Source organism: Chenopodium album, chromosome 18 (genome assembly GCF_948465745.1).
Source record: "Chenopodium album chromosome 18, dcCheAlbu1.1, whole genome shotgun sequence".
NCBI lineage: Eukaryota > Viridiplantae > Streptophyta > Magnoliopsida > Caryophyllales > Amaranthaceae > Chenopodium > Chenopodium album.
Genome location: NC_137851.1, coordinates 47,432,630 through 47,443,952, shown reverse-complemented (window position 1 = coordinate 47,443,952; position 11,323 = coordinate 47,432,630). Strand labels below are relative to the sequence as shown.

The 11,323-nt window shown below is 36.4% G+C and overlaps 1 non-coding gene and 1 pseudogene across 2 annotated transcripts; both read right to left on the bottom strand.

The window, feature by feature from the left end:
- Positions 1-606: 606 nt before the first annotated feature.
- Positions 607-6,199, bottom strand: LOC145592464 (putative RNA-binding protein C25G10.01; annotated as a pseudogene). Its single transcript, XR_014102423.1, has 7 exons — positions 6,067-6,199; positions 5,962-5,981; positions 4,409-4,543; positions 4,230-4,326; positions 3,301-3,450; positions 1,341-1,392; positions 607-1,208 (listed from the first exon to the last, which is right to left on the bottom strand). The product of XR_014102423.1 is annotated as a putative RNA-binding protein C25G10.01 (transcript).
- Positions 6,200-10,343: 4,144 nt separating this feature from the next.
- LOC145593276 (small nucleolar RNA R71) lies at positions 10,344-10,450 on the bottom strand. Its single transcript, XR_014102636.1, has one exon. It is a non-coding gene; the product is annotated as a small nucleolar RNA R71 (small nucleolar RNA).
- Between the last annotated feature and the right edge of the window lie 873 nt (positions 10,451-11,323).

The following is an 11,323-nucleotide window of genomic DNA, read 5'->3' as shown; positions in this document are numbered from 1 at the left end:
ATCTCTAATTATGTCACATTTTAAGTTATAAAAATTTAATATTATGAAAATATACTTTACATTATACATGAATATTTTATGCGTTAAATCAAGTCAATTTTTGTACATGAATAATGCAAAAGTCAAAGTGATGCACATCTTTATATATAGAACTATTGGGAGTATTTGATACGAATCATAAGGCATCACAATTGAAATTTACTACTTGCAATCTTAAATTTCGCTCAAATCATCTATTAACCATATAATTGAAACAAAATATTTCATTCGTTCTTTTTTTATTGCACCATAAGGAATTTCACGTTTGTCAATACATTACTTTAGCCATCAATATCTTTAATTATACTTTTGTGAAAATTATAAAAATTTGATATTTGAAAAGTAAAGTTCGATATGAATCTAACTGAATCTCACATGACTATATTTTTCCTAATGTATAAATCACAAATGATGGTCAAAGAAGATTAAGTGAATAGTGTAAAAGTCCTAATGGTGCAATAAAATAAAAACGGAGGAAGTAATACGAATGCATACACAAACAATCATTTTTTTTTTTTTTTTTTTTTTGATAAGACTGAGTTTTGAGGATCAAAAGGTTTAAATCAGTGGACATTATAAACGATATTTACTGCAAAATTATTTATATTTTGGAGAAAAACATACTCTGCTGAATACTAACCACTACCAAGCCACCGTAAAATAAAAAAGAAAGCATGTAACCAACACCAGAAACCTCCAAACAGCAAGAGAATTCAGCCTTGAGTTCACTAAGAAGCAGATACATAGCTCTGTAAATAATTGAGTCATATAGTGCAACCTTCAAACGATCTTAACAAAGAGCATGTTGCAAAAAGAGTCGCTACAAAGTCAGAACTGAGGGTTTAACAGCTAGAACTATAAAAGGCACCAACATACACATTCTAGACACTAACATGGTTTGACAAGAGAGTATTATAGTCCCCATTCATCTCCAGATAGCTTACAACAATTCTCTTATCTGCCATACGCACCAGAGCGACGCCCATATCCTCTGTCTGGGCTTCCATAAGGAGAGTAGGACCTTGACCTGTACCTCCTTGACCTTTCAGCATAAGGGGAGCGACGAGGAGAATAACCTCGACTACCTCGATAAGGTGAACGTCTTGGTGACCTCCTATGATCATAGTCATCACGACCACCATACCCACCACGGAATTTACGTCGATGTCCTGTAAAATTATATCATTCAAATATAAAAATGGAAAATATTTAGCTGGGTCAATACATAAAAAGATCTGCAAGAAACAGAAAAAGGAAAAAAAAAAAAAAAAAAAAAAAAAGAGAGCGAGCCCAGATTTTACCTAAGCCAAGATACTGTCCGGGTGTCGGTGTCCTTGGTCGTTTTCTCCTTGACTGAAAAACAAGACAAACATCTCACTCAAACTATTCTCAATGCAAATTCTAAAACAGTGTAAAGTATATGGCATATAAGCAGAAAAGAAGCACTCTATGTTACTCAAATAGTCACTGAAATCATACAGCTCAGGAAGAAAGAAGTTGAAAGCAGAACAGAGAAAGGCAACCTAAGGGTATACAATTCGACATACGGAGCATGTGTACAACAACCGCATACCATATTCTGATTCCAGAGCAAAAATAACCAAATGTATACATAGGCTTAAAGTGCCGTAAACAATATGGGTTACACCTTAGACGCAGTTAAGTGCAGTGCGCCTCATTAAAGTGAGACACACTTGATAAAAACAAAAAAAAGTTTGTGGGCCTAACTAAAATTGCCTAGACCAAAAGCCACATGGCCCATATCACCTTGTGCCCCAATGCCTAGGCAAGCCTCTCTATGCACTATGCACTGAGCATAAAAAGAGAAATAAAGCATATTGTATACATAATGTATTTCTTCAAGAAAAGTAAGCTTGTACCAGAAGACATAATAAACTTGTATTAGATAATTAGTGTAATCAAACTAATTACTCTTTTCAAGCTAAACACACTTCGAGGGGAGGATATACTCCCTCCGAGCACATTCAACAATTTATAACATTAACTACCTAACTACTTCAATAGTCTTTCTAACTTCCTTCTTTGCTGAAATCCACTCCTGCCTTCCTCAAAACCAATTTATACAATATCCAGCTTACTATTATGCAAAATCCTGACTGCCCATAATCTCCTTTCTATAACAAGTGAGTACCACTGGTGATCTAACTTGATGCTTAGAAGATTCCAAAACCATTGAAACAAGTGTTAAACTGTGACATAATTGGCAGGTAACTATTAAGTTCTTGGAGAAGTAAACTTCTAAAATTTGGAGTTATCCTATGAAAGTGACTACTGCCAATTCACACTCCCTGCTGCATCTCCTAAAAACACTAAATGGGAAGTATAGCTTAAAATTAACATAAAAATAAAGCAGGTAATCTCTAACCTATTAGTCACTTAAGATCTATAAACAAAAACTCAAAAATTACCGTATAACACCTATGAGGAATCAACACCACAGATGCACGTAGTATTAGATACTCAAGAATAATTCCCAGAAGAAACTAATACGAAAAGAAAAAAAAGGGTATAACCAAGACAAAGACAAAGACTTCTAACAAGTCAGAGAAACATAACCATTGGTAGTCAGGAGAGAGGGGAATAAAATGTAAGGAAAATAAAAACTGTAACGACAAGTCCAAACCATGGACAAATGTAGGGAGCTCCAAGCCTTAAAGAAAGAAAAATAAAAGGTAGGTAGTGAGGTACAGAATCCCAGAGTGCTCGACTATAAAGACAGGAAGAACTGTTGATATAACAAGGCTTAAGTTTTCAAAATCTGTTCTCTGGCATAAATATACACAAATATGACACATAAAATGGCAGACAAATCAGCTAATTGATATATGTAAAGGCAAAAGAAAGTATTTCAGTTATATTGGAACAGCAACCAACCAAACAAGCCTTAAGCTATACGAGAATAGCAATACCAACATATGGTATCAAGTACCATAAATGCTTGTCTAGAAATGTTGAATGTTGAAAATTTCCGTTGATTAGTTGAGTTGATGGTGAGTGCGGTTGTTCTAAGTTGTTGGGCAATATTTGCTATGTTTAGTTGATCAGATGCATGAGATATATGTTTAGCTGGCCGTTTGATCAAGCTGTTTGTCTAAAGTTGAGATGGATGAAACTCATCATCTTTGATTGCTGCCAACAAAGCTGATGCAATGTAGTCTGAATGTAACCAAAAATCTCCAAGTTAACGGAGAAGGTCAATGTACCTCTTCCAATACAATATGCCAACAAAAGCAAAAATACCTTCTCAACAGTGATGTAGCGACCTTCAAGAACAGATTGATTGAGGTACTTGATACAACGATCAGCATCTTCAACAGTGTCCATAGTCACAAAAGCAAAGCCTCTTGATATGCGTGTACGTGGCTCCATGACCAAGAATACTGAGCTTACCTGAAACCAAAACAATACAATACAATCAAGAATATTAAAATAATGGATCGTGGTATGCAAAATGAAACTCCAATATAGATCCTAATTTGTAATTACTTCTTCAAGAAAAATTTCTTGCAACTCTTAGAATTATGCACTATTCACATACTCTTCTTCAACTAATTTTGATGATTAAAATGAGTTAGATTCGCCTATGGGATTAAAGCTTTGATTGATTGATTATTTGATTGTGTTAGATTCGCCTTGATATACAATTTCTTACTATATCACATTTTTATAATTTTTACTTGATGCTATTAGATAGATAGGTGTTAATATATTGCATTGGCAAGCGTGAAAAATACGAAATTGACGTTGATATGAAATATAACTTATCAAATTAGAAATTCAGATTTGTGAGGTCCATCTATATATTACTTCCTCTTTTTCTTTTTACTTGCAACACTTCTCATTTCACGCTTACCAATCCATTATTTCAATCATAAATATCTATGTTAGAATAAGTAAAAATTATAAATTTGTACATTATAAAAGCATAAACCGAGACGAATCTAAAAGGATCCCGCATGACTTTGTTTTTCCTTAACTATAAATCACTAAAGTCGGTCAAAGTAGAGTGAGTATGAGAATAGTGTAAAAGTCAAAGTGTTACAAGAAAAAAAAAAGTGGAGAAAATAGATATTGCATACATATAAAAACAAATTAAAACTAAACCGAGCCAAAAGAAATGTAGTCTCTTTCCTAGAAGATCAAATTTTCAGAATGGATCTAGTAGTCACCTTTCCTTCCTTGGAAAAAAAATCCTCAAGTTCTCTTTGAGTAACTCTAGAAGAGAGACCAGTAACAAAAAGTGTATTTCCAGGATTCGTCTCAACCCTGCCAGTTGCATAAAGAATTAGCAGTCAAGCACAAAGGTAAACAGCATTACAGCAAAGATAGTTTAAGGCTTCAAGCTAACCTGCCACGGCTCGGCGACCTTGACCTGGAACGAGAACGAGACCGGTATCTAGGAGGAGACATTGATCTAGACCTGGATCTAGACCTGGACTGAGACCTAGATCTTGCTTTCCTAGGTGATGGAGATCTCGAATACCTACAGTATCCAACATATAAGAAAAGTTCAAGTGAAAGAAAACAGAAGTTGGAGACTTCCATACATCCATGGACTAATAGACAGTCAAATAGCACATTTTCAGAATGCAAAGCATATGCAATAAGACATCACTAGTCAAAAAGTTGGATTAATTTTGTATCAGTAATATTTATCCTTAGAATAGAAGCTCTAATAAGTTATTAAGTCATCAAAGAGTTTGCAAATCCCCAATAGAACCTAAAGATTAAACAAATTTCTGATTTCATGTCGAACAGCCATCCCAAGTCATCAAATTTACATCATTATTGAGCAGCTCAGTCTATAGCTACAAAAGCTGACGTAAAAAGAGGCACTGCACCAATTTTTCCACAATTTGGCGCATCATACAAATGCAAAATCTTGGGAGCAAAATACAGTAGTTATACACCAACAGAAAAGGCATATGCCCCCCCCCCCCCCCCCCAAAAAAAAGAGTTCCAAGAAAAATGTGACAATGCCATCCTAAGATCATCAATAAGCCAGATCCTCATGTCTTATGTCTTACTCAAATCAAGGTAAAGCACAAATCTAGAACCCTTTAGTATAAAATTAAAGTATTAAAAGGATAACAAGATACAAGAATAAAAGAGGCTTCTTTCCAAGTTTGTACACAGTACACAGAAGATGCAGAGCCTTAGCCCTTAGGTGACATGCTTTACGCCTTTACATCCTTAACAAAAGAAGACATTCTGAAATAAATTAGCTTTTATTTCCTACTACTCATCTTTTCCCCTTAAATTTTACTCATTTTTCCCCCTATTGATATCAATTATCAACTACTATAATCTTCCACTCAAGAATGAAGGAAAAATCATCAACAAAATCAGCTAAATGTAGTCCAAGTCAAGCTCTCCTGTTATTAAATTATACAGAAGTACTTTTTTAATCCCAACACAGATGATAGCATTAGATAGATATATATAAAATCGAAATTATCGAACTCGACAAATAATCTCAAAATCATCTGGCCTTTCCATAATAGTCTTCACGATTGCACACATAAGTATAGTACCATCACCAGCTTTCGTAAGAAATTCAAAATATAGCTCTCCTAAAATGCATATAACATTCAACAAATTATCAGAAAAACTAAACTCTGAATGACAATCTAAAGGAAATATAGTCAAAGAGGAAAATTCATTCCCAGAAGTTATTAATTCACAATCCAAACAAAAATTAAGATATTGAAATCAAGAAATCTAATGCAAACACAATTCTAATTGATGCAACCTTAACCGCAAAAACCCTAAAATTAGATAAAACTCCATCCAATTGGACGGATCGCAGAAATCAGTACATCGAAAATTACTCAAAGAACAGCAAGAAATATCTTAATAGCGATTAATTTGACAAAATTAAAGATTTAAGGAGAGATTAACCTCTTGCGCTGAGAATCGGCCTGCAAAATTTTATAAAAACAATTAAATTGATGAAAAATAACACTGCTTTAATAAATTGGGGAGAAGAAATTGCGAGAAATTTACCATTTTCTCTGTGATTTAGAGAGGAAAGAGGAACGATTTCGGGAGGAAGAAGAAAGAGGGATGAAATTAGGGTTATAGCTGTGCAGCTGTGACGTTTTTAATTTGGGTAATGTCCGAGTAAACAGGGCTATGTGGTTTTTTTTTTTTTTTAGGATGCTAATCAGGAGTAGAGGCGTCAATTCCGATAAGCGGATGGAGTTTGGGTCAGATATATTTGGGTCAAAATTATTCTTATAATTCGGATCGGTTCGGTTTGGGTCGGGTCAAATTCGGGTCGGATCAAATTCGGGTCATGGTCTATCGAGTCCGGGTCTTTTCGGGTCGAATGAATTTGGGTCTGGTTGATTTCGGTTCGGTCAAGTTCGGTTTGATTAAGATAAGGTTGATCCGTTGATTCATTGAATTGTTCAATTTCAATTCAATTCTTTTTTGTGTTTGGCTGGATTTTAATTGAGTTGACCCAATTCATGTATCATACGGAGTATATTTTATCGAGTTAAAAGAAGAGGTTTTAATGTTCAAGTATTACAAACTATTTGTAACAATTTTTAGATGAGATGAATATAAAGCTTAGAAAATAATTTTATATAATTGGTATATACATGAAGTAAACTTGTTACTCCGGATTATTTCTTTGTAGTAAAAAACGTAAACTTATTAATAATAACGGAGCAGTATAAGAACTTGAATAAAAAGGTCAAAAATTAATTATGGCCTGGTTAAATTCGGATCGGGTAAAAATCAAATCGAGTTAAAATCAGGTCGGGCTAATATCAGTTTGGGTCAAAACAGATCGGATTAGATCGGTTATTTGCCGGGTCCATTTCGGATCGGATTGAGCTCGGGTCGGATCAAATCGGTTCTGTTAGAGTTCAGGTCGGGTCAAATCGGATTAGGGTTGAGTTCAGGTCGGATCAAATCAATGCCGGGTTAAGTTTAGATTGGGTCAAATTCGGATTCGGGTTAAGTTCAGTTCGGTTACAGATCGGGTTTGGGTCTTGAATTTCTCGAATCAAATCGGATCGGTTACAGTTCGAAACGGATAGCTTTTTTCAGGTCGGATTCGGTTTTGACACCTCTAAACATGGCTATATGCCTATATGTATTTCAATTGTTCTTGTAAAAAAAATTTAGGGAATGTAATTTCAATTCATTAAGATAAACTTTGTTTAGTAAAAATAATTTTAGTTCATTAAAAAACAGCAAAATTTAAAATTTATTTCAGTACATCAAAAAAAAGATTTTAGCTCAATGAAGAATGAAATCTTTTTAAAATCTTGCTAAAAGATTTTAAAATCTTTTTAAAATTTATTTCAGTACATCAAAACTAATTTCAGCTCAATGAAGAATGAAATTAAAAATTGTTGTAAAATTTAGTTCAAAATTCAAATCCTTTTGGTGGGAATTTATTCGTAAATTTTATTGGGAAAATGGAAACTAATAATCTCACCTTTGGCTTTTCTGCTCAAAGCAATCTCACCTTTTCGAAATCTCAAAACAATCCCACCTTTGACCCATCTGCTCAAAATGAGTCTTTTACCAGTTTGTCAAATTAGTAACCTGTTTAAGAAGGTGACTTGACACGTGTCACCTTCTTATTGGCTTTCTTTTTAATTTTTTTTCTTAAAAAGGATAATTAAAAAAAATTTAAACCCTTTCCCATTTCACGATCCCTTTCCTTGCCGGACCGACCTACCTCCCCATGCCGGAGCTAAATCCTTCACCTTTCCACATTTTCCCCTTCCTTGATTCTCTCCCCTGTCGGAATCCCAACCGGATTCTCCGTTGCTAGGGGTGGTCGCTTGGTCTGGGTAAGGGGTTTCGGGTTGAATGGAGTGGTCGGACTTGGGTGAAGTCTCCAATTCAGGTGGGTTTAGAGCTAGGGATTAGATAGTATTTCGAGGTGGGGTTTTGGGTGGTTTTCGACCTCGATTTTAGGAGTTTTGGAGGGCTGGATTGGTTGTGTTTAAGGGGTGGGTTTTGTGGGTGAGATCGGTTTTCAAGGCGACTGAGATAGTGATATGTCTAGTTTATGTAGTATTTTACCCCCGTCCCTTGGTCATTATTAGTAGTGTTTTTGGCTCTTTAGAGCCATTTTTATTACTAATATGTGTTTTATAGTGTTTTCGTAGTTTTGGTTGAGTTTTGTAGGGAATTGCACCTTTGGAGTACTTTCCTGGGGTTTTATGGAGCAACTACGAGCATTGGAGGAGCACGGCCATCTTTCGTAGCCCAAGATCGGTTAGAGTAATCAAACCGGTGAATAAGGGCTCGACTTGTGTGAAGACGAGGCATTTTGACCTAATGATTAAAGCCCCAAAGAGAATATTTGGTTTGGGCCAAGTTACGAGCCTAAACGAGGAGTCCAAGCGGCCCAAGGGTGTCCGCCCGGTGGTCTGCCCGATGGTCCGCCCGGTGGTCTGCCCGGTGGTCCGCCCGGTGGTCTGCCCGGTGGTCCGCCCGGTGGTAGGCCCGGTGGTCTGCCCGGTGGTCCGCCCGATGGTCCGCCCGGTGGTCCGCCCGATGGTCCGCCCGATGGCGCGCCCGATCGGGCAAAAAAGACTTATATCGCAACAGCCCTTCGCCCGATCAAAAAGGCGCGCCCGGTCGGGCGGTATGGCGCCCGGTCGGGCGCGTGTCTCTGATAGATCTTTTAAGCATCGTTTAGTTTGTTTTAGTTTAGGATTCTTGCTTATTATAAATATGTTTTTGTTAAGCAAGTTTAGGATTCCTTTTTTTTTACACTTCGTTATTCTTCCTTTACTTTTGTAATTCTTTCTCTTAGATTTTCTCTCTCTACTTAAGCTTATTTTCTCTCTCTACACTATATACTTTGTTCTTTACTTAACTCTTTATTCTGATTACTTTGGTAACGATTTCTTTTCTCTTAATCTCAGTTATTTATTTTATTCCTTCTATCATGTTTTATTTTGTTGCTTTGATTAGTTTAGATTTAATTATGTGTGAGTAGTTCTTTTTCTAGGGTTTATGGGGATCCATAAATAATATGAAGGGGTAATTTATTGTTGTTAATTATCAATGCTATATTAATTTCCTATTGATTGATTTAATGCTCTGTGACTAGATTAGGCCTGATCTTTTATGCATGAGTTTAACAATATTGATTCGAGATTCGAGAGATGAGAATTGGTGTTTAGGTCTAGTTTCAATAGGCAGGTTAATTTATAAATGGTTAAGTCGAGATTCGAGAGATGAGATTTAATACCGGTAGATTAATTCTGTGATTGTAATACGTAGCGAAAGCCCTTTATAATCTGGTTAATTGATGCATTGATGATTGATTATTATGTTTTACCCTGGAGTATTATTTATTGGTGAACCTATGCCCTAGGTATTTAATTCATTGATTTATCTATCCTTTATTCTCCCTACTTATATTCTTCGTAGTATAGACTTTTATTCACAAAAATATTGGTTACTTTAATAATTTTGATTATAATAATTAATTAGGAGTAGAAAGACTTGTTTCCCTGTGGATTCGACCCTACTTCCCTATCTGCATAAGCTAGTGGACTTAGGTAATTATTTTTTATTAGGTGATACGACTTTAGCCTGTCAAAATCTGGCGCCGTTGCCGGGGAAACGGTTATATTTTTTATTTCTAATTGTTTTTGTAGTCTAGATTATTTTCCTTCGTCCCGGAGAACATAAGTTTTTTGGGACAGTTCTCATATCTGTTGTCTAGTTCTTTGTTTATGCCCAGGTGTTCCAGATCAGGCTACATTCCTTTCGATCCTGAGATCGAGCGCTCTTTCCATAGGCAAAAGAATTTATACAAGCAAATAGTGGCGAGTTCTGGTGGTGAAATTCCTAAAGACCCTTCATCTGATTCTAGTGATCCAGACACTTCTTCAGAATCAGAATTAGAGATGGGAGAAAATCCACCTAAAAAGCTCAGCGACTATTCTCAGCCATCTTTAGCGCATTTTCCCCACCTTTCTCCTACGCCAGATCTTGAGGGAGTTCAATTCGAGATCAAGCCCCAGTTCATCACGATGATAGAAAGGAAGCAATTTAGTGGAGCTAAGGGTGAAGACCCAAATCTACACATTGCTGACTACTGTCAATATTGTAACACTATAAGGCAAGCTGGGGTCACGCAAGACCAAATAAGGGAGATTCTCTTTCCTTTCTCTTTATGTGGAAAAGCTAAACTGTGGTTTAATGGTTTAAATAGAACTGCACTTGGCATTACTAATTGGGAGACTCTTGTTTTGAATTTTTATAACAAGTATTACCCTGCAGAGAAAACAGCTCTATTGAGAAGCGCAATTCAAAATTTTGCCCAAGAGCCAGATGAGTCACTATATGAAGCTTGGGAGAGATTCAAAGACCTGCAGAGAGAGTGCCCTCATCATAACTTAGCACAGTGGCAGTTGATACAAGCTTTCTACAATGGGATCGGAAATTCTTCTAGAGCAATTTTGGATTCTGCAGCTAATGGGAGGTTTATGAACCTCAATGTTGATGATGCAGGTCAGGTTATTGAAGACATGGCGATCCATAATTCCCAATATGGGAATCCTAGAGGTTTTGCAAACAAGGGAAAACACCACGTCGATTCTGTATCCTTTTTGCAATCTCAATTAACCTCTATTTGTCAGAAATTGGATAACCTTACTACTGTTAATTCTAAAATAACTAATGTTTCTGCAATTGATAATAATGCTAATGATGCTTTCTGTGAAAATTGTGGAATTGTAGGTCATTGGGAACATGAGTGTAGGAGTTCTATGGAGCAGGTCAATGCTTTTCAGTCCATCAAGCAAAATAACCCATACTCCAACACCTATAATAATCCCGGGTATCAGAACCATCCTTACCTTTCCTATAGGAGCAGTAATGTGCAAAATCCCACACCTCCACCTCCACAACAACCAGCACCACCACCTCAGCAGAAATATTACCATCCCAATGCTGGCCAGAAAAACCAACCGCAAACTCCTCCACCACCTTCTGACCCAGCTTTATCAGAAATTAGAGCGATGTTAACTAGTATGCAAAAGTATATGGAGAGTAGAGACTCACAAATTGACTCGATTGTAGCCCACAATAAAGTCATAGATACTCAAATTGCACAGTTAGCCGCTGCTCTTCAGGTTCGCCCACAAGGAGCCTTACCATCGCAACCAGTACAACCCACAGATCAGGCGTTTGCAATTACCCTCAGGAGTGGTTCACACTATGATGGGCCTCCTATGCCCAAAGAAGATGAACCTGTTTCAACAGAAATTGC